This window comes from Garra rufa, unplaced genomic scaffold (genome assembly GCF_049309525.1).
Source record: "Garra rufa unplaced genomic scaffold, GarRuf1.0 hap1_unplaced_002, whole genome shotgun sequence".
Lineage (NCBI taxonomy): Eukaryota > Metazoa > Chordata > Actinopteri > Cypriniformes > Cyprinidae > Garra > Garra rufa.
The window spans coordinates 12,964,632-12,982,277 of NW_027394277.1; the positions used below are offsets into that span (position 1 = coordinate 12,964,632).

At 41.5% G+C, this 17,646-nt stretch overlaps 29 non-coding genes across 29 annotated transcripts; all 29 read right to left on the bottom strand.

Annotated features, from left to right (window-relative positions):
• Positions 1–450: 450 nt before the first annotated feature.
• Positions 451–569, bottom strand: LOC141307126 (5S ribosomal RNA). Its single transcript, XR_012346082.1, has one exon. It is a non-coding gene; the product is annotated as a 5S ribosomal RNA (ribosomal RNA).
• An 84-nt stretch (positions 570–653) lies between these two features.
• LOC141306340 (5S ribosomal RNA) lies at positions 654–772 on the bottom strand. Its single transcript, XR_012345300.1, has one exon. It is a non-coding gene; the product is annotated as a 5S ribosomal RNA (ribosomal RNA).
• An 84-nt stretch (positions 773–856) lies between these two features.
• LOC141306341 (5S ribosomal RNA) lies at positions 857–975 on the bottom strand. The gene has a single exon (XR_012345301.1). It is a non-coding gene; the product is annotated as a 5S ribosomal RNA (ribosomal RNA).
• A 753-nt stretch (positions 976–1,728) lies between these two features.
• Positions 1,729–1,847, bottom strand: LOC141306342 (5S ribosomal RNA). The gene has a single exon (XR_012345302.1). It is a non-coding gene; the product is annotated as a 5S ribosomal RNA (ribosomal RNA).
• Positions 1,848–1,931: 84 nt separating this feature from the next.
• Positions 1,932–2,050, bottom strand: LOC141306343 (5S ribosomal RNA). Its single transcript, XR_012345303.1, has one exon. It is a non-coding gene; the product is annotated as a 5S ribosomal RNA (ribosomal RNA).
• A 753-nt stretch (positions 2,051–2,803) lies between these two features.
• On the bottom strand, positions 2,804–2,922 carry LOC141306345 (5S ribosomal RNA). The gene has a single exon (XR_012345304.1). It is a non-coding gene; the product is annotated as a 5S ribosomal RNA (ribosomal RNA).
• A 753-nt stretch (positions 2,923–3,675) lies between these two features.
• On the bottom strand, positions 3,676–3,794 carry LOC141307127 (5S ribosomal RNA). The gene has a single exon (XR_012346083.1). It is a non-coding gene; the product is annotated as a 5S ribosomal RNA (ribosomal RNA).
• An 84-nt stretch (positions 3,795–3,878) lies between these two features.
• Positions 3,879–3,997, bottom strand: LOC141306346 (5S ribosomal RNA). Its single transcript, XR_012345305.1, has one exon. It is a non-coding gene; the product is annotated as a 5S ribosomal RNA (ribosomal RNA).
• A 753-nt stretch (positions 3,998–4,750) lies between these two features.
• Positions 4,751–4,869, bottom strand: LOC141307403 (5S ribosomal RNA). The gene has a single exon (XR_012346357.1). It is a non-coding gene; the product is annotated as a 5S ribosomal RNA (ribosomal RNA).
• Positions 4,870–5,622: 753 nt separating this feature from the next.
• On the bottom strand, positions 5,623–5,741 carry LOC141306347 (5S ribosomal RNA). Its single transcript, XR_012345306.1, has one exon. It is a non-coding gene; the product is annotated as a 5S ribosomal RNA (ribosomal RNA).
• Positions 5,742–5,825: 84 nt separating this feature from the next.
• On the bottom strand, positions 5,826–5,944 carry LOC141306348 (5S ribosomal RNA). The gene has a single exon (XR_012345307.1). It is a non-coding gene; the product is annotated as a 5S ribosomal RNA (ribosomal RNA).
• Positions 5,945–6,698: 754 nt separating this feature from the next.
• LOC141306350 (5S ribosomal RNA) lies at positions 6,699–6,817 on the bottom strand. The gene has a single exon (XR_012345310.1). It is a non-coding gene; the product is annotated as a 5S ribosomal RNA (ribosomal RNA).
• A 753-nt stretch (positions 6,818–7,570) lies between these two features.
• On the bottom strand, positions 7,571–7,689 carry LOC141306351 (5S ribosomal RNA). Its single transcript, XR_012345311.1, has one exon. It is a non-coding gene; the product is annotated as a 5S ribosomal RNA (ribosomal RNA).
• Positions 7,690–7,773: 84 nt separating this feature from the next.
• LOC141306352 (5S ribosomal RNA) lies at positions 7,774–7,892 on the bottom strand. The gene has a single exon (XR_012345312.1). It is a non-coding gene; the product is annotated as a 5S ribosomal RNA (ribosomal RNA).
• A 753-nt stretch (positions 7,893–8,645) lies between these two features.
• Positions 8,646–8,764, bottom strand: LOC141306353 (5S ribosomal RNA). Its single transcript, XR_012345313.1, has one exon. It is a non-coding gene; the product is annotated as a 5S ribosomal RNA (ribosomal RNA).
• An 84-nt stretch (positions 8,765–8,848) lies between these two features.
• On the bottom strand, positions 8,849–8,967 carry LOC141306354 (5S ribosomal RNA). The gene has a single exon (XR_012345314.1). It is a non-coding gene; the product is annotated as a 5S ribosomal RNA (ribosomal RNA).
• Positions 8,968–9,720: 753 nt separating this feature from the next.
• Positions 9,721–9,839, bottom strand: LOC141306356 (5S ribosomal RNA). The gene has a single exon (XR_012345315.1). It is a non-coding gene; the product is annotated as a 5S ribosomal RNA (ribosomal RNA).
• Positions 9,840–10,592: 753 nt separating this feature from the next.
• On the bottom strand, positions 10,593–10,711 carry LOC141307128 (5S ribosomal RNA). Its single transcript, XR_012346084.1, has one exon. It is a non-coding gene; the product is annotated as a 5S ribosomal RNA (ribosomal RNA).
• An 84-nt stretch (positions 10,712–10,795) lies between these two features.
• LOC141306357 (5S ribosomal RNA) lies at positions 10,796–10,914 on the bottom strand. Its single transcript, XR_012345316.1, has one exon. It is a non-coding gene; the product is annotated as a 5S ribosomal RNA (ribosomal RNA).
• A 753-nt stretch (positions 10,915–11,667) lies between these two features.
• LOC141306358 (5S ribosomal RNA) lies at positions 11,668–11,786 on the bottom strand. The gene has a single exon (XR_012345317.1). It is a non-coding gene; the product is annotated as a 5S ribosomal RNA (ribosomal RNA).
• A 753-nt stretch (positions 11,787–12,539) lies between these two features.
• Positions 12,540–12,658, bottom strand: LOC141306359 (5S ribosomal RNA). The gene has a single exon (XR_012345318.1). It is a non-coding gene; the product is annotated as a 5S ribosomal RNA (ribosomal RNA).
• Positions 12,659–12,742: 84 nt separating this feature from the next.
• LOC141306360 (5S ribosomal RNA) lies at positions 12,743–12,861 on the bottom strand. The gene has a single exon (XR_012345319.1). It is a non-coding gene; the product is annotated as a 5S ribosomal RNA (ribosomal RNA).
• A 753-nt stretch (positions 12,862–13,614) lies between these two features.
• Positions 13,615–13,733, bottom strand: LOC141306362 (5S ribosomal RNA). Its single transcript, XR_012345322.1, has one exon. It is a non-coding gene; the product is annotated as a 5S ribosomal RNA (ribosomal RNA).
• An 84-nt stretch (positions 13,734–13,817) lies between these two features.
• On the bottom strand, positions 13,818–13,936 carry LOC141306363 (5S ribosomal RNA). The gene has a single exon (XR_012345323.1). It is a non-coding gene; the product is annotated as a 5S ribosomal RNA (ribosomal RNA).
• A 753-nt stretch (positions 13,937–14,689) lies between these two features.
• Positions 14,690–14,808, bottom strand: LOC141306364 (5S ribosomal RNA). Its single transcript, XR_012345324.1, has one exon. It is a non-coding gene; the product is annotated as a 5S ribosomal RNA (ribosomal RNA).
• A 753-nt stretch (positions 14,809–15,561) lies between these two features.
• On the bottom strand, positions 15,562–15,680 carry LOC141306365 (5S ribosomal RNA). The gene has a single exon (XR_012345325.1). It is a non-coding gene; the product is annotated as a 5S ribosomal RNA (ribosomal RNA).
• An 84-nt stretch (positions 15,681–15,764) lies between these two features.
• LOC141306367 (5S ribosomal RNA) lies at positions 15,765–15,883 on the bottom strand. The gene has a single exon (XR_012345326.1). It is a non-coding gene; the product is annotated as a 5S ribosomal RNA (ribosomal RNA).
• A 753-nt stretch (positions 15,884–16,636) lies between these two features.
• LOC141307066 (5S ribosomal RNA) lies at positions 16,637–16,755 on the bottom strand. Its single transcript, XR_012346021.1, has one exon. It is a non-coding gene; the product is annotated as a 5S ribosomal RNA (ribosomal RNA).
• Positions 16,756–17,508: 753 nt separating this feature from the next.
• On the bottom strand, positions 17,509–17,627 carry LOC141306369 (5S ribosomal RNA). The gene has a single exon (XR_012345328.1). It is a non-coding gene; the product is annotated as a 5S ribosomal RNA (ribosomal RNA).
• Between the last annotated feature and the right edge of the window lie 19 nt (positions 17,628–17,646).

Consider the following 17,646-nt stretch of genomic DNA (forward strand, 5'->3'; position numbering starts at 1 on the left):
GCTGTTAAAAGAATACAGTTCATTTGTCCATACCCTAAAAACAGTCCAAGAATCCCAGTGTGTTGATAAGTCCAATGTGAGTGTCCACCGGTGTATATACAATCCACAGAAAGTGTAATCCAAAGTTTGCAGGTGGTGAATGGAAAGGTGAGCTCTAAAATTAGCAACTCCTCAATCCAACAGTTTGGTGACTGTCCTTTGTTTGTCATGCTGCTCTCTTATACAGTTGTACTTCCTGCTTCCTGTCATGTGTCTAGTCACATGGCAGGCCAACCATCCATTTTTTAAAGACACACACTCACTTAAAATGTTAAGAGTAATAAAATGGCCTAAAAAACATGTAAAACACTTAAAACTCTATAATACATTTAAATGATTGTAATAAATAGAGCGGTAAAACACGTCTTTCTAAAAGCCAGCATATTATATAAATAGTGAAGAAAAGGCAAAAGCTTACAGCACCTGGTATTCCCAGGCGGTCTCCCATCCAAGTACTAAGCAGGCCCGACCCTGCTTAGCTTCCGAGATCAGACGAGATCGGGCGCTCTCAGCGCGGTATGGCCGTAAGCGAGGGCTGCTCCAAAAAGTGGGCTATTTAAAGATCAGCCTCCGTAAAAGCCAGCATATTATATAAATAGTGAAGAAAAGGCAAAAGCTTACAGCACCTGGTATTCCCAGGCGGTCTCCCATCCAAGTACTAAGCAGGCCCGACGCTGCTTAGCTTCCGAGATCAGACGAGATCGGGCGCTCTCAGCGCGGTATGGCCGTAAGCGAGGGCTGCTCCAAAAAGTGGGCTATTTAAAGATCAGCCTCCGTAAAAGCCAGCATATTATATAAATAGTGAAGAAAAGGCAAAAGCTTACAGCACCTGGTATTCCCAGGCGGTCTCCCATCCAAGTACTAAGCAGGCCCGACGCTGCTTAGCTTCCGAGATCAGACGAGATCGGGCGCTCTCAGCGCGGTATGGCCGTAAGCGAGGGCTGCTCCAAAAAGTGGGCTATTTAAAGATCAGCCTCCGTAAAAGCCAGCATATTATATAAATAGTGAAGAAAAGGCAAAAGCTTACAGCACCTGGTATTCCCAGGCGGTCTCCCATCCAAGTGTAACAATCGGCCTTATCAGCCGAGTTACAAGACTAAAATGGGATCAGATTTAACTGTGAGAGATGACTAGTGGTTAAAAGAATGAGACATAAAAGAAGATTGGTTTAAATAGATTTGGTTTATTTACAAGGTTCACATAAAAGACTTTAAAACAACACGATAAAACGAGGTAAACGCTGTTAAAAGAATACAGTTCATTTGTCCATACCCTAAAAACAGTCCAAGAATCCCAGTGTGTTGATAAGTCCAATGTGAGTGTCCACCGGTGTATATACAATCCACAGAAAGTGTAATCCAAAGTTTGCAGGTGGTGAATGGAAAGGTGAGCTCTAAAATTAGCAACTCCTCAATCCAACAGTTTGGTGACTGTCCTTTGTTTGTCATGCTGCTCTCTTATACAGTTGTACTTCCTGCTTCCTGTCATGTGTCTAGTCACATGGCAGGCCAACCATCCATTTTTTAAAGACACACACTCACTTAAAATGTTAAGAGTAATAAAATGGCCTAAAAAACATGTAAAACACTTAAAACTCTATAATACATTTAAATGATTGTAATAAATAGAGCGGTAAAACACGTCTTTCTAAAAGCCAGCATATTATATAAATAGTGAAGAAAAGGCAAAAGCTTACAGCACCTGGTATTCCCAGGCGGTCTCCCATCCAAGTACTAAGCAGGCCCGACGCTGCTTAGCTTCCGAGATCAGACGAGATCGGGCGCTCTCAGCGCGGTATGGCCGTAAGCGAGGGCTGCTCCAAAAAGTGGGCTATTTAAAGATCAGCCTCCGTAAAAGCCAGCATATTATATAAATAGTGAAGAAAAGGCAAAAGCTTACAGCACCTGGTATTCCCAGGCGGTCTCCCATCCAAGTACTAAGCAGGCCCGACGCTGCTTAGCTTCCGAGATCAGACGAGATCGGGCGCTCTCAGCGCGGTATGGCCGTAAGCGAGGGCTGCTCCAAAAAGTGGGCTATTTAAAGATCAGCCTCCGTAAAAGCCAGCATATTATATAAATAGTGAAGAAAAGGCAAAAGCTTACAGCACCTGGTATTCCCAGGCGGTCTCCCATCCAAGTGTAACAATCGGCCTTATCAGCCGAGTTACAAGACTAAAATGGGATCAGATTTAACTGTGAGAGATGACTAGTGGTTAAAAGAATGAGACATAAAAGAAGATTGGTTTAAATAGATTTGGTTTATTTACAAGGTTCACATAAAAGACTTTAAAACAACACGATAAAACGAGGTAAACGCTGTTAAAAGAATACAGTTCATTTGTCCATACCCTAAAAACAGTCCAAGAATCCCAGTGTGTTGATAAGTCCAATGTGAGTGTCCACCGGTGTATATACAATCCACAGAAAGTGTAATCCAAAGTTTGCAGGTGGTGAATGGAAAGGTGAGCTCTAAAATTAGCAACTCCTCAATCCAACAGTTTGGTGACTGTCCTTTGTTTGTCATGCTGCTCTCTTATACAGTTGTACTTCCTGCTTCCTGTCATGTGTCTAGTCACATGGCAGGCCAACCATCCATTTTTTAAAGACACACACTCACTTAAAATGTTAAGAGTAATAAAATGGCCTAAAAAACATGTAAAACACTTAAAACTCTATAATACATTTAAATGATTGTAATAAATAGAGCGGTAAAACACGTCTTTCTAAAAGCCAGCATATTATATAAATAGTGAAGAAAAGGCAAAAGCTTACAGCACCTGGTATTCCCAGGCGGTCTCCCATCCAAGTACTAAGCAGGCCCGACGCTGCTTAGCTTCCGAGATCAGACGAGATCGGGCGCTCTCAGCGCGGTATGGCCGTAAGCGAGGGCTGCTCCAAAAAGTGGGCTATTTAAAGATCAGCCTCCGTAAAAGCCAGCATATTATATAAATAGTGAAGAAAAGGCAAAAGCTTACAGCACCTGGTAATCCCAGGCGGTCTCCCATCCAAGTGTAACAATCGGCCTTATCAGCCGAGTTACAAGACTAAAATGGGGTCAGATTTAACTGTGAGAGATGACTAGTGGTTAAAAGAATGAGACATAAAAGAAGATTGGTTTAAATAGATTTGGTTTATTTACAAGGTTCACATAAAAGACTTTAAAACAACACGATAAAACGAGGTAAACGCTGTTAAAAGAATACAGTTCATTTGTCCATACCCTAAAAACAGTCCAAGAATCCCAGTGTGTTGATAAGTCCAATGTGAGTGTCCACCGGTGTATATACAATCCACAGAAAGTGTAATCCAAAGTTTGCAGGTGGTGAATGGAAAGGTGAGCTCTAAAATTAGCAACTCCTCAATCCAACAGTTTGGTGACTGTCCTTTGTTTGTCATGCTGCTCTCTTATACAGTTGTACTTCCTGCTTCCTGTCATGTGTCTAGTCACATGGCAGGCCAACCATCCATTTTTTAAAGACACACACTCACTTAAAATGTTAAGAGTAATAAAATGGCCTAAAAAACATGTAAAACACTTAAAACTCTATAATACATTTAAATGATTGTAATAAATAGAGCGGTAAAACACGTCTTTCTAAAAGCCAGCATATTATATAAATAGTGAAGAAAAGGCAAAAGCTTACAGCACCTGGTATTCCCAGGCGGTCTCCCATCCAAGTACTAAGCAGGCCCGACCCTGCTTAGCTTCCGAGATCAGACGAGATCGGGCGCTCTCAGCGCGGTATGGCCGTAAGCGAGGGCTGCTCCAAAAAGTGGGCTATTTAAAGATCAGCCTCCGTAAAAGCCAGCATATTATATAAATAGTGAAGAAAAGGCAAAAGCTTACAGCACCTGGTATTCCCAGGCGGTCTCCCATCCAAGTACTAAGCAGGCCCGACGCTGCTTAGCTTCCGAGATCAGACGAGATCGGGCGCTCTCAGCGCGGTATGGCCGTAAGCGAGGGCTGCTCCAAAAAGTGGGCTATTTAAAGATCAGCCTCCGTAAAAGCCAGCATATTATATAAATAGTGAAGAAAAGGCAAAAGCTTACAGCACCTGGTAATCCCAGGCGGTCTCCCATCCAAGTGTAACAATCGGCCTTATCAGCCGAGTTACAAGACTAAAATGGGGTCAGATTTAACTGTGAGAGATGACTAGTGGTTAAAAGAATGAGACATAAAAGAAGATTGGTTTAAATAGATTTGGTTTATTTACAAGGTTCACATAAAAGACTTTAAAACAACACGATAAAACGAGGTAAACGCTGTTAAAAGAATACAGTTCATTTGTCCATACCCTAAAAACAGTCCAAGAATCCCAGTGTGTTGATAAGTCCAATGTGAGTGTCCACCGGTGTATATACAATCCACAGAAAGTGTAATCCAAAGTTTGCAGGTGGTGAATGGAAAGGTGAGCTCTAAAATTAGCAACTCCTCAATCCAACAGTTTGGTGACTGTCCTTTGTTTGTCATGCTGCTCTCTTATACAGTTGTACTTCCTGCTTCCTGTCATGTGTCTAGTCACATGGCAGGCCAACCATCCATTTTTTAAAGACACACACTCACTTAAAATGTTAAGAGTAATAAAATGGCCTAAAAAACATGTAAAACACTTAAAACTCTATAATACATTTAAATGATTGTAATAAATAGAGCGGTAAAACACGTCTTTCTAAAAGCCAGCATATTATATAAATAGTGAAGAAAAGGCAAAAGCTTACAGCACCTGGTATTCCCAGGCGGTCTCCCATCCAAGAACTAAGCAGGCCCGACGCTGCTTAGCTTCCGAGATCAGACGAGATCGGGCGCTCTCAGCGCGGTATGGCCGTAAGCAAGGGCTGCTCCAAAAAGTGGGCTATTTAAAGATCAGCCTCCGTAAAAGCCAGCATATTATATAAATAGTGAAGAAAAGGCAAAAGCTTACAGCACCTGGTATTCCCAGGCGGTCTCCCATCCAAGTGTAACAATCGGCCTTATCAGCCGAGTTACAAGACTAAAATGGGATCAGATTTAACTGTGAGAGATGACTAGTGGTTAAAAGAATGAGACATAAAAGAAGATTGGTTTAAATAGATTTGGTTTATTTACAAGGTTCACATAAAAGACTTTAAAACAACACGATAAAACGAGGTAAACGCTGTTAAAAGAATACAGTTCATTTGTCCATACCCTAAAAACAGTCCAAGAATCCCAGTGTGTTGATAAGTCCAATGTGAGTGTCCACCGGTGTATATACAATCCACAGAAAGTGTAATCCAAAGTTTGCAGGTGGTGAATGGAAAGGTGAGCTCTAAAATTAGCAACTCCTCAATCCAACAGTTTGGTGACTGTCCTTTGTTTGTCATGCTGCTCTCTTATACAGTTGTACTTCCTGCTTCCTGTCATGTGTCTAGTCACATGGCAGGCCAACCATCCATTTTTTAAAGACACACACTCACTTAAAATGTTAAGAGTAATAAAATGGCCTAAAAAACATGTAAAACACTTAAAACTCTATAATACATTTAAATGATTGTAATAAATAGAGCGGTAAAACACGTCTTTCTAAAAGCCAGCATATTATATAAATAGTGAAGAAAAGGCAAAAGCTTACAGCACCTGGTATTCCCAGGCGGTCTCCCATCCAAGTACTAAGCAGGCCCGACGCTGCTTAGCTTCCGAGATCAGACGAGATCGGGCGCTCTCAGCGCGGTATGGCCGTAAGCGAGGGCTGCTCCAAAAAGTGGGCTATTTAAAGATCAGCCTCCGTAAAAGCCAGCATATTATATAAATAGTGAAGAAAAGGCAAAAGCTTACAGCACCTGGTATTCCCAGGCGGTCTCCCATCCAAGTACTAAGCAGGCCCGACGCTGCTTAGCTTCCGAGATCAGACGAGATCGGGCGCTCTCAGCGCGGTATGGCCGTAAGCGAGGGCTGCTCCAAAAAGTGGGCTATTTAAAGATCAGCCTCCGTAAAAGCCAGCATATTATATAAATAGTGAAGAAAAGGCAAAAGCTTACAGCACCTGGTATTCCCAGGCGGTCTCCCATCCAAGTGTAACAATCGGCCTTATCAGCCGAGTTACAAGACTAAAATGGGGTCAGATTTAACTGTGAGAGATGACTAGTGGTTAAAAGAATGAGACATAAAAGAAGATTGGTTTAAATAGATTTGGTTTATTTACAAGGTTAACATAAAAGACTTTAAAACAACACGATAAAACGAGGTAAACGCTGTTAAAAGAATACAGTTCATTTGTCCATACCCTAAAAACAGTCCAAGAATCCCAGTGTGTTGATAAGTCCAATGTGAGTGTCCACCGGTGTATATACAATCCACAGAAAGTGTAATCCAAAGTTTGCAGGTGGTGAATGGAAAGGTGAGCTCTAAAATTAGCAACTCCTCAATCCAACAGTTTGGTGACTGTCCTTTGTTTGTCATGCTGCTCTCTTATACAGTTGTACTTCCTGCTTCCTGTCATGTGTCTAGTCACATGGCAGGCCAACCATCCATTTTTTAAAGACACACACTCACTTAAAATGTTAAGAGTAATAAAATGGCCTAAAAAAACATGTAAAACACTTAAAACTCTATAATACATTTAAATGATTGTAATAAATAGAGCGGTAAAACACGTCTTTCTAAAAGCCAGCATATTATATAAATAGTGAAGAAAAGGCAAAAGCTTACAGCACCTGGTATTCCCAGGCGGTCTCCCATCCAAGTACTAAGCAGGCCCGACGCTGCTTAGCTTCCGAGATCAGACGAGATCGGGCGCTCTCAGCGCGGTATGGCCGTAAGCGAGGGCTGCTCCAAAAAGTGGGCTATTTAAAGATCAGCCTCCGTAAAAGCCAGCATATTATATAAATAGTGAAGAAAAGGCAAAAGCTTACAGCACCTGGTAATCCCAGGCGGTCTCCCATCCAAGTGTAACAATCGGCCTTATCAGCCGAGTTACAAGACTAAAATGGGGTCAGATTTAACTGTGAGAGATGACTAGTGGTTAAAAGAATGAGACATAAAAGAAGATTGGTTTAAATAGATTTGGTTTATTTACAAGGTTCACATAAAAGACTTTAAAACAACACGATAAAACGAGGTAAACGCTGTTAAAAGAATACAGTTCATTTGTCCATACCCTAAAAACAGTCCAAGAATCCCAGTGTGTTGATAAGTCCAATGTGAGTGTCCACCGGTGTATATACAATCCACAGAAAGTGTAATCCAAAGTTTGCAGGTGGTGAATGGAAAGGTGAGCTCTAAAATTAGCAACTCCTCAATCCAACAGTTTGGTGACTGTCCTTTGTTTGTCATGCTGCTCTCTTATACAGTTGTACTTCCTGCTTCCTGTCATGTGTCTAGTCACATGGCAGGCCAACCATCCATTTTTTAAAGACACACACTCACTTAAAATGTTAAGAGTAATAAAATGGCCTAAAAAACATGTAAAACACTTAAAACTCTATAATACATTTAAATGATTGTAATAAATAGAGCGGTAAAACACGTCTTTCTAAAAGCCAGCATATTATATAAATAGTGAAGAAAAGGCAAAAGCTTACAGCACCTGGTATTCCCAGGCGGTCTCCCATCCAAGTACTAAGCAGGCCCGACGCTGCTTAGCTTCCGAGATCAGACGAGATCGGGCGCTCTCAGCGCGGTATGGCCGTAAGCGAGGGCTGCTCCAAAAAGTGGGCTATTTAAAGATCAGCCTCCGTAAAAGCCAGCATATTATAAAAATAGTGAAGAAAAGGCAAAAGCTTACAGCACCTGGTATTCCCAGGCGGTCTCCCATCCAAGTACTAAGCAGGCCCGACGCTGCTTAGCTTCCGAGATCAGACGAGATCGGGCGCTCTCAGCGCGGTATGGCCGTAAGCGAGGGCTGCTCCAAAAAGTGGGCTATTTAAAGATCAGCCTCCGTAAAAGCCAGCATATTATATAAATAGTGAAGAAAAGGCAAAAGCTTACAGCACCTGGTATTCCCAGGCGGTCTCCCATCCAAGTGTAACAATCGGCCTTATCAGCCGAGTTACAAGACTAAAATGGGATCAGATTTAACTGTGAGAGATGACTAGTGGTTAAAAGAATGAGACATAAAAGAAGATTGGTTTAAATAGATTTGGTTTATTTACAAGGTTCACATAAAAGACTTTAAAACAACACGATAAAACGAGGTAAACGCTGTTAAAAGAATACAGTTCATTTGTCCATACCCTAAAAACAGTCCAAGAATCCCAGTGTGTTGATAAGTCCAATGTGAGTGTCCACCGGTGTATATACAATCCACAGAAAGTGTAATCCAAAGTTTGCAGGTGGTGAATGGAAAGGTGAGCTCTAAAATTAGCAACTCCTCAATCCAACAGTTTGGTGACTGTCCTTTGTTTGTCATGCTGCTCTCTTATACAGTTGTACTTCCTGCTTCCTGTCATGTGTCTAGTCACATGGCAGGCCAACCATCCATTTTTTAAAGACACACACTCACTTAAAATGTTAAGAGTAATAAAATGGCCTAAAAAACATGTAAAACACTTAAAACTCTATAATACATTTAAATGATTGTAATAAATAGAGCGGTAAAACACGTCTTTCTAAAAGCCAGCATATTATATAAATAGTGAAGAAAAGGCAAAAGCTTACAGCACCTGGTATTCCCAGGCGGTCTCCCATCCAAGTACTAAGCAGGCCCGACGCTGCTTAGCTTCCGAGATCAGACGAGATCGGGCGCTCTCAGCGCGGTATGGCCGTAAGCGAGGGCTGCTCCAAAAAGTGGGCTATTTAAAGATCAGCCTCCGTAAAAGCCAGCATATTATATAAATAGTGAAGAAAAGGCAAAAGCTTACAGCACCTGGTATTCCCAGGCGGTCTCCCATCCAAGTACTAAGCAGGCCCGACGCTGCTTAGCTTCCGAGATCAGACGAGATCGGGCGCTCTCAGCGCGGTATGGCCGTAAGCGAGGGCTGCTCCAAAAAGTGGGCTATTTAAAGATCAGCCTCCGTAAAAGCCAGCATATTATATAAATAGTGAAGAAAAGGCAAAAGCTTACAGCACCTGGTATTCCCAGGCGGTCTCCCATCCAAGTGTAACAATCGGCCTTATCAGCCGAGTTACAAGACTAAAATGGGATCAGATTTAACTGTGAGAGATGACTAGTGGTTAAAAGAATGAGACATAAAAGAAGATTGGTTTAAATAGATTTGGTTTATTTACAAGGTTCACATAAAAGACTTTAAAACAACACGATAAAACGAGGTAAACGCTGTTAAAAGAATACAGTTCATTTGTCCATACCCTAAAAACAGTCCAAGAATCCCAGTGTGTTGATAAGTCCAATGTGAGTGTCCACCGGTGTATATACAATCCACAGAAAGTGTAATCCAAAGTTTGCAGGTGGTGAATGGAAAGGTGAGCTCTAAAATTAGCAACTCCTCAATCCAACAGTTTGGTGACTGTCCTTTGTTTGTCATGCTGCTCTCTTATACAGTTGTACTTCCTGCTTCCTGTCATGTGTCTAGTCACATGGCAGGCCAACCATCCATTTTTTAAAGACACACACTCACTTAAAATGTTAAGAGTAATAAAATGGCCTAAAAAACATGTAAAACACTTAAAACTCTATAATACATTTAAATGATTGTAATAAATAGAGCGGTAAAACACGTCTTTCTAAAAGCCAGCATATTATATAAATAGTGAAGAAAAGGCAAAAGCTTACAGCACCTGGTATTCCCAGGCGGTCTCCCATCCAAGTACTAAGCAGGCCCGACGCTGCTTAGCTTCCGAGATCAGACGAGATCGGGCGCTCTCAGCGCGGTATGGCCGTAAGCGAGGGCTGCTCCAAAAAGTGGGCTATTTAAAGATCAGCCTCCGTAAAAGCCAGCATATTATATAAATAGTGAAGAAAAGGCAAAAGCTTACAGCACCTGGTAATCCCAGGCGGTCTCCCATCCAAGTGTAACAATCGGCCTTATCAGCCGAGTTACAAGACTAAAATGGGGTCAGATTTAACTGTGAGAGATGACTAGTGGTTAAAAGAATGAGACATAAAAGAAGATTGGTTTAAATAGATTTGGTTTATTTACAAGGTTCACATAAAAGACTTTAAAACAACACGATAAAACGAGGTAAACGCTGTTAAAAGAATACAGTTCATTTGTCCATACCCTAAAAACAGTCCAAGAATCCCAGTGTGTTGATAAGTCCAATGTGAGTGTCCACCGGTGTATATACAATCCACAGAAAGTGTAATCCAAAGTTTGCAGGTGGTGAATGGAAAGGTGAGCTCTAAAATTAGCAACTCCTCAATCCAACAGTTTGGTGACTGTCCTTTGTTTGTCATGCTGCTCTCTTATACAGTTGTACTTCCTGCTTCCTGTCATGTGTCTAGTCACATGGCAGGCCAACCATCCATTTTTTAAAGACACACACTCACTTAAAATGTTAAGAGTAATAAAATGGCCTAAAAAACATGTAAAACACTTAAAACTCTATAATACATTTAAATGATTGTAATAAATAGAGCGGTAAAACACGTCTTTCTAAAAGCCAGCATATTATATAAATAGTGAAGAAAAGGCAAAAGCTTACAGCACCTGGTATTCCCAGGCGGTCTCCCATCCAAGTACTAAGCAGGCCCGACCCTGCTTAGCTTCCGAGATCAGACGAGATCGGGCGCTCTCAGCGCGGTATGGCCGTAAGCGAGGGCTGCTCCAAAAAGTGGGCTATTTAAAGATCAGCCTCCGTAAAAGCCAGCATATTATATAAATAGTGAAGAAAAGGCAAAAGCTTACAGCACCTGGTATTCCCAGGCGGTCTCCCATCCAAGTACTAAGCAGGCCCGACGCTGCTTAGCTTCCGAGATCAGACGAGATCGGGCGCTCTCAGCGCGGTATGGCCGTAAGCGAGGGCTGCTCCAAAAAGTGGGCTATTTAAAGATCAGCCTCCGTAAAAGCCAGCATATTATATAAATAGTGAAGAAAAGGCAAAAGCTTACAGCACCTGGTATTCCCAGGCGGTCTCCCATCCAAGTGTAACAATCGGCCTTATCAGCCGAGTTACAAGACTAAAATGGGATCAGATTTAACTGTGAGAGATGACTAGTGGTTAAAAGAATGAGACATAAAAGAAGATTGGTTTAAATAGATTTGGTTTATTTACAAGGTTCACATAAAAGACTTTAAAACAACACGATAAAACGAGGTAAACGCTGTTAAAAGAATACAGTTCATTTGTCCATACCCTAAAAACAGTCCAAGAATCCCAGTGTGTTGATAAGTCCAATGTGAGTGTCCACTGGTGTATATACAATCCACAGAAAGTGTAATCCAAAGTTTGCAGGTGGTGAATGGAAAGGTGAGCTCTAAAATTAGCAACTCCTCAATCCAACAGTTTGGTGACTGTCCTTTGTTTGTCATGCTGCTCTCTTATACAGTTGTACTTCCTGCTTCCTGTCATGTGTCTAGTCACATGGCAGGCCAACCATCCATTTTTTAAAGACACACACTCACTTAAAATGTTAAGAGTAATAAAATGGCCTAAAAAACATGTAAAACACTTAAAACTCTATAATACATTTAAATGATTGTAATAAATAGAGCGGTAAAACACGTCTTTCTAAAAGCCAGCATATTATATAAATAGTGAAGAAAAGGCAAAAGCTTACAGCACCTGGTATTCCCAGGCGGTCTCCCATCCAAGTACTAAGCAGGCCCGACGCTGCTTAGCTTCCGAGATCAGACGAGATCGGGCGCTCTCAGCGCGGTATGGCCGTAAGCGAGGGCTGCTCCAAAAAGTGGGCTATTTAAAGATCAGCCTCCGTAAAAGCCAGCATATTATATAAATAGTGAAGAAAAGGCAAAAGCTTACAGCACCTGGTAATCCCAGGCGGTCTCCCATCCAAGTGTAACAATCGGCCTTATCAGCCGAGTTACAAGACTAAAATGGGGTCAGATTTAACTGTGAGAGATGACTAGTGGTTAAAAGAATGAGACATAAAAGAAGATTGGTTTAAATAGATTTGGTTTATTTACAAGGTTCACATAAAAGACTTTAAAACAACACGATAAAACGAGGTAAACGCTGTTAAAAGAATACAGTTCATTTGTCCATACCCTAAAAACAGTCCAAGAATCCCAGTGTGTTGATAAGTCCAATGTGAGTGTCCACCGGTGTATATACAATCCACAGAAAGTGTAATCCAAAGTTTGCAGGTGGTGAATGGAAAGGTGAGCTCTAAAATTAGCAACTCCTCAATCCAACAGTTTGGTGACTGTCCTTTGTTTGTCATGCTGCTCTCTTATACAGTTGTACTTCCTGCTTCCTGTCATGTGTCTAGTCACATGGCAGGCCAACCATCCATTTTTTAAAGACACACACTCACTTAAAATGTTAAGAGTAATAAAATGGCCTAAAAAACATGTAAAACACTTAAAACTCTATAATACATTTAAATGATTGTAATAAATAGAGCGGTAAAACACGTCTTTCTAAAAGCCAGCATATTATATAAATAGTGAAGAAAAGGCAAAAGCTTACAGCACCTGGTATTCCCAGGCGGTCTCCCATCCAAGTACTAAGCAGGCCCGACGCTGCTTAGCTTCCGAGATCAGACGAGATCGGGCGCTCTCAGCGCGGTATGGCCGTAAGCGAGGGCTGCTCCAAAAAGTGGGCTATTTAAAGATCAGCCTCCGTAAAAGCCAGCATATTATATAAATAGTGAAGAAAAGGCAAAAGCTTACAGCACCTGGTATTCCCAGGCGGTCTCCCATCCAAGTACTAAGCAGGCCCGACGCTGCTTAGCTTCCGAGATCAGACGAGATCGGGCGCTCTCAGCGCGGTATGGCCGTAAGCGAGGGCTGCTCCAAAAAGTGGGCTATTTAAAGATCAGCCTCCGTAAAAGCCAGCATATTATATAAATAGTGAAGAAAAGGCAAAAGCTTACAGCACCTGGTAATCCCAGGCGGTCTCCCATCCAAGTGTAACAATCGGCCTTATCAGCCGAGTTACAAGACTAAAATGGGGTCAGATTTAACTGTGAGAGATGACTAGTGGTTAAAAGAATGAGACATAAAAGAAGATTGGTTTAAATAGATTTGGTTTATTTACAAGGTTCACATAAAAGACTTTAAAACAACACGATAAAACGAGGTAAACGCTGTTAAAAGAATACAGTTCATTTGTCCATACCCTAAAAACAGTCCAAGAATCCCAGTGTGTTGATAAGTCCAATGTGAGTGTCCACCGGTGTATATACAATCCACAGAAAGTGTAATCCAAAGTTTGCAGGTGGTGAATGGAAAGGTGAGCTCTAAAATTAGCAACTCCTCAATCCAACAGTTTGGTGACTGTCCTTTGTTTGTCATGCTGCTCTCTTATACAGTTGTACTTCCTGCTTCCTGTCATGTGTCTAGTCACATGGCAGGCCAACCATCCATTTTTTAAAGACACACACTCACTTAAAATGTTAAGAGTAATAAAATGGCCTAAAAAACATGTAAAACACTTAAAACTCTATAATACATTTAAATGATTGTAATAAATAGAGCGGTAAAACACGTCTTTCTAAAATCCAGCATATTATATAAATAGTGAAGAAAAGGCAAAAGCTTACAGCACCTGGTATTCCCAGGCGGTCTCCCATCCAAGTACTAAGCAGGCCCGACGCTGCTTAGCTTCCGAGATCAGACGAGATCGGGCGCTCTCAGCGCGGTATGGCCGTAAGCGAGGGCTGCTCCAAAAAGTGGGCTATTTAAAGATCAGCCTCCGTAAAAGCCAGCATATTATATAAATAGTGAAGAAAAGGCAAAAGCTTACAGCACCTGGTATTCCCAGGCGGTCTCCCATCCAAGTACTAAGCAGGCCCGACGCTGCTTAGCTTCCGAGATCAGACGAGATCGGGCGCTCTCAGCGCGGTATGGCCGTAAGCGAGGGCTGCTCCAAAAAGTGGGCTATTTAAAGATCAGCCTCCGTAAAAGCCAGCATATTATATAAATAGTGAAGAAAAGGCAAAAGCTTACAGCACCTGGTATTCCCAGGCGGTCTCCCATCCAAGTGTAACAATCGGCCTTATCAGCCGAGTTACAAGACTAAAATGGGATCAGATTTAACTGTGAGAGATGACTAGTGGTTAAAAGAATGAGACATAAAAGAAGATTGGTTTAAATAGATTTGGTTTATTTACAAGGTTCACATAAAAGACTTTAAAACAACACGATAAAACGAGGTAAACGCTGTTAAAAGAATACAGTTCATTTGTCCATACCCTAAAAACAGTCCAAGAATCCCAGTGTGTTGATAAGTCCAATGTGAGTGTCCACCGGTGTATATACAATCCACAGAAAGTGTAATCCAAAGTTTGCAGGTGGTGAATGGAAAGGTGAGCTCTAAAATTAGCAACTCCTCAATCCAACAGTTTGGTGACTGTCCTTTGTTTGTCATGCTGCTCTCTTATACAGTTGTACTTCCTGCTTCCTGTCATGTGTCTAGTCACATGGCAGGCCAACCATCCATTTTTTAAAGACACACACTCACTTAAAATGTTAAGAGTAATAAAATGGCCTAAAAAACATGTAAAACACTTAAAACTCTATAATACATTTAAATGATTGTAATAAATAGAGCGGTAAAACACGTCTTTCTAAAAGCCAGCATATTATATAAATAGTGAAGAAAAGGCAAAAGCTTACAGCACCTGGTATTCCCAGGCGGTCTCCCATCCAAGTACTAAGCAGGCCCGACGCTGCTTAGCTTCCGAGATCAGACGAGATCGGGCGCTCTCAGCGCGGTATGGCCGTAAGCGAGGGCTGCTCCAAAAAGTGGGCTATTTAAAGATCAGCCTCCGTAAAAGCCAGCATATTATATAAATAGTGAAGAAAAGGCAAAAGCTTACAGCACCTGGTAATCCCAGGCGGTCTCCCATCCAAGTGTAACAATCGGCCTTATCAGCCGAGTTACAAGACTAAAATGGGGTCAGATTTAACTGTGAGAGATGACTAGTGGTTAAAAGAATGAGACATAAAAGAAGATTGGTTTAAATAGATTTGGTTTATTTACAAGGTTCACATAAAAGACTTTAAAACAACACGATAAAACGAGGTAAACGCTGTTAAAAGAATACAGTTCATTTGTCCATACCCTAAAAACAGTCCAAGAATCCCAGTGTGTTGATAAGTCCAATGTGAGTGTCCACCGGTGTATATACAATCCACAGAAAGTGTAATCCAAAGTTTGCAGGTGGTGAATGGAAAGGTGAGCTCTAAAATTAGCAACTCCTCAATCCAACAGTTTGGTGACTGTCCTTTGTTTGTCATGCTGCTCTCTTATACAGTTGTACTTCCTGCTTCCTGTCATGTGTCTAGTCACATGGCAGGCCAACCATCCATTTTTTAAAGACACACACTCACTTAAAATGTTAAGAGTAATAAAATGGCCTAAAAAACATGTAAAACACTTAAAACTCTATAATACATTTAAATGATTGTAATAAATAGAGCGGTAAAACACGTCTTTCTAAAAGCCAGCATATTATATAAATAGTGAAGAAAAGGCAAAAGCTTACAGCACCTGGTATTCCCAGGCGGTCTCCCATCCAAGTACTAAGCAGGCCCGACGCTGCTTAGCTTCCGAGATCAGACGAGATCGGGCGCTCTCAGCGCGGTATGGCCGTAAGCGAGGGCTGCTCCAAAAAGTGGGCTATTTAAAGATCAGCCTCCGTAAAAGCCAGCATATTATATAAATAGTGAAGAAAAGGCAAAAGCTTACAGCACCTGGTATTCCCAGGCGGTCTCCCATCCAAGTACTAAGCAGGCCCGACGCTGCTTAGCTTCCGAGATCAGACGAGATCGGGCGCTCTCAGCGCGGTATGGCCGTAAGCGAGGGCTGCTCCAAAAAGTGGGCTATTTAAAGATCAGCCTCCGTAAAAGCCAGCATATTATATAAATAGTGAAGAAAAGGCAAAAGCTTACAGCACCTGGTATTCCCAGGCGGTCTCCCATCCAAGTGTAACAATCGGCCTTATCAGCCGAGTTACAAGACTAAAATGGGATCAGATTTAACTGTGAGAGATGACTAGTGGTTAAAAGAATGAGACATAAAAGAAGATTGGTTTAAATAGATTTGGTTTATTTACAAGGTTCACATAAAAGACTTTAAAACAACACGATAAAACGAGGTAAACGCTGTTAAAAGAATACAGTTCATTTGTCCATACCCTAAAAACAGTCCAAGAATCCCAGTGTGTTGATAAGTCCAATGTGAGTGTCCACCGGTGTATATACAATCCACAGAAAGTGTAATCCAAAGTTTGCAGGTGGTGAATGGAAAGGTGAGCTCTAAAATTAGCAACTCCTTAATCCAACAGTTTGGTGACTGTCCTTTGTTTGTCATGCTGCTCTCTTATACAGTTGTACTTCCTGCTTCCTGTCATGTGTCTAGTCACATGGCAGGCCAACCATCCATTTTTTAAAGACACACACTCACTTAAAATGTTAAGAGTAATAAAATGGCCTAAAAAACATGTAAAACACTTAAAACTCTATAATACATTTAAATGATTGTAATAAATAGAGCGGTAAAACACGTCTTTCTAAAAGCCAGCATATTATATAAATAGTGAAGAAAAGGCAAAAGCTTACAGCACCTGGTATTCCCAGGCGGTCTCCCATCCAAGTACTAAGCAGGCCCGACGCTGCTTAGCTTCCGAGATCAGACGAGATCGGGCGCTCTCAGCGCAGTATGGCCGTAAGCGAGGGCTGCTCCAAAAAGTGGGCTATTTAAAGATCAGCCTCCGTAAAAGCCAGCATATTATATAAATAGTGAAGAAAAGGCAAAAGCTTACAGCACCTGGTAATCCCAGGCGGTCTCCCATCCAAGTGTAACAATCGGCCTTATCAGCCGAGTTACAAGACTAAAATGGGGTCAGATTTAACTGTGAGAGATGACTAGTGGTTAAAAGAATGAGACATAAAAGAAGATTGGTTTAAATAGATTTGGTTTATTTACAAGGTTCACATAAAAGACTTTAAAACAACACGATAAAACGAGGTAAACGCTGTTAAAAGAATACAGTTCATTTGTCCATACCCTAAAAACAGTCCAAGAATCCCAGTGTGTTGATAAGTCCAATGTGAGTGTCCACCGGTGTATATACAATCCACAGAAAGTGTAATCCAAAGTTTGCAGGTGGTGAATGGAAAGGTGAGCTCTAAAATTAGCAACTCCTCAATCCAACAGTTTGGTGACTGTCCTTTGTTTGTCATGCTGCTCTCTTATACAGTTGTACTTCCTGCTTCCTGTCATGTGTCTAGTCACATGGCAGGCCAACCATCCATTTTTTAAAGACACACACTCACTTAAAATGTTAAGAGTAATAAAATGGCCTAAAAAACATGTAAAACACTTAAAACTCTATAATACATTTAAATGATTGTAATAAATAGAGCGGTAAAACACGTCTTTCTAAAAGCCAGCATATTATATAAATAGTGAAGAAAAGGCAAAAGCTTACAGCACCTGGTATTCCCAGGCGGTCTCCCATCCAAGTACTAAGCAGGCCCGACGCTGCTTAGCTTCCGAGATCAGACGAGATCGGGCGCTCTCAGCGCGGTATGGCCGTAAGCGAGGGCTGCTCCAAAAAGT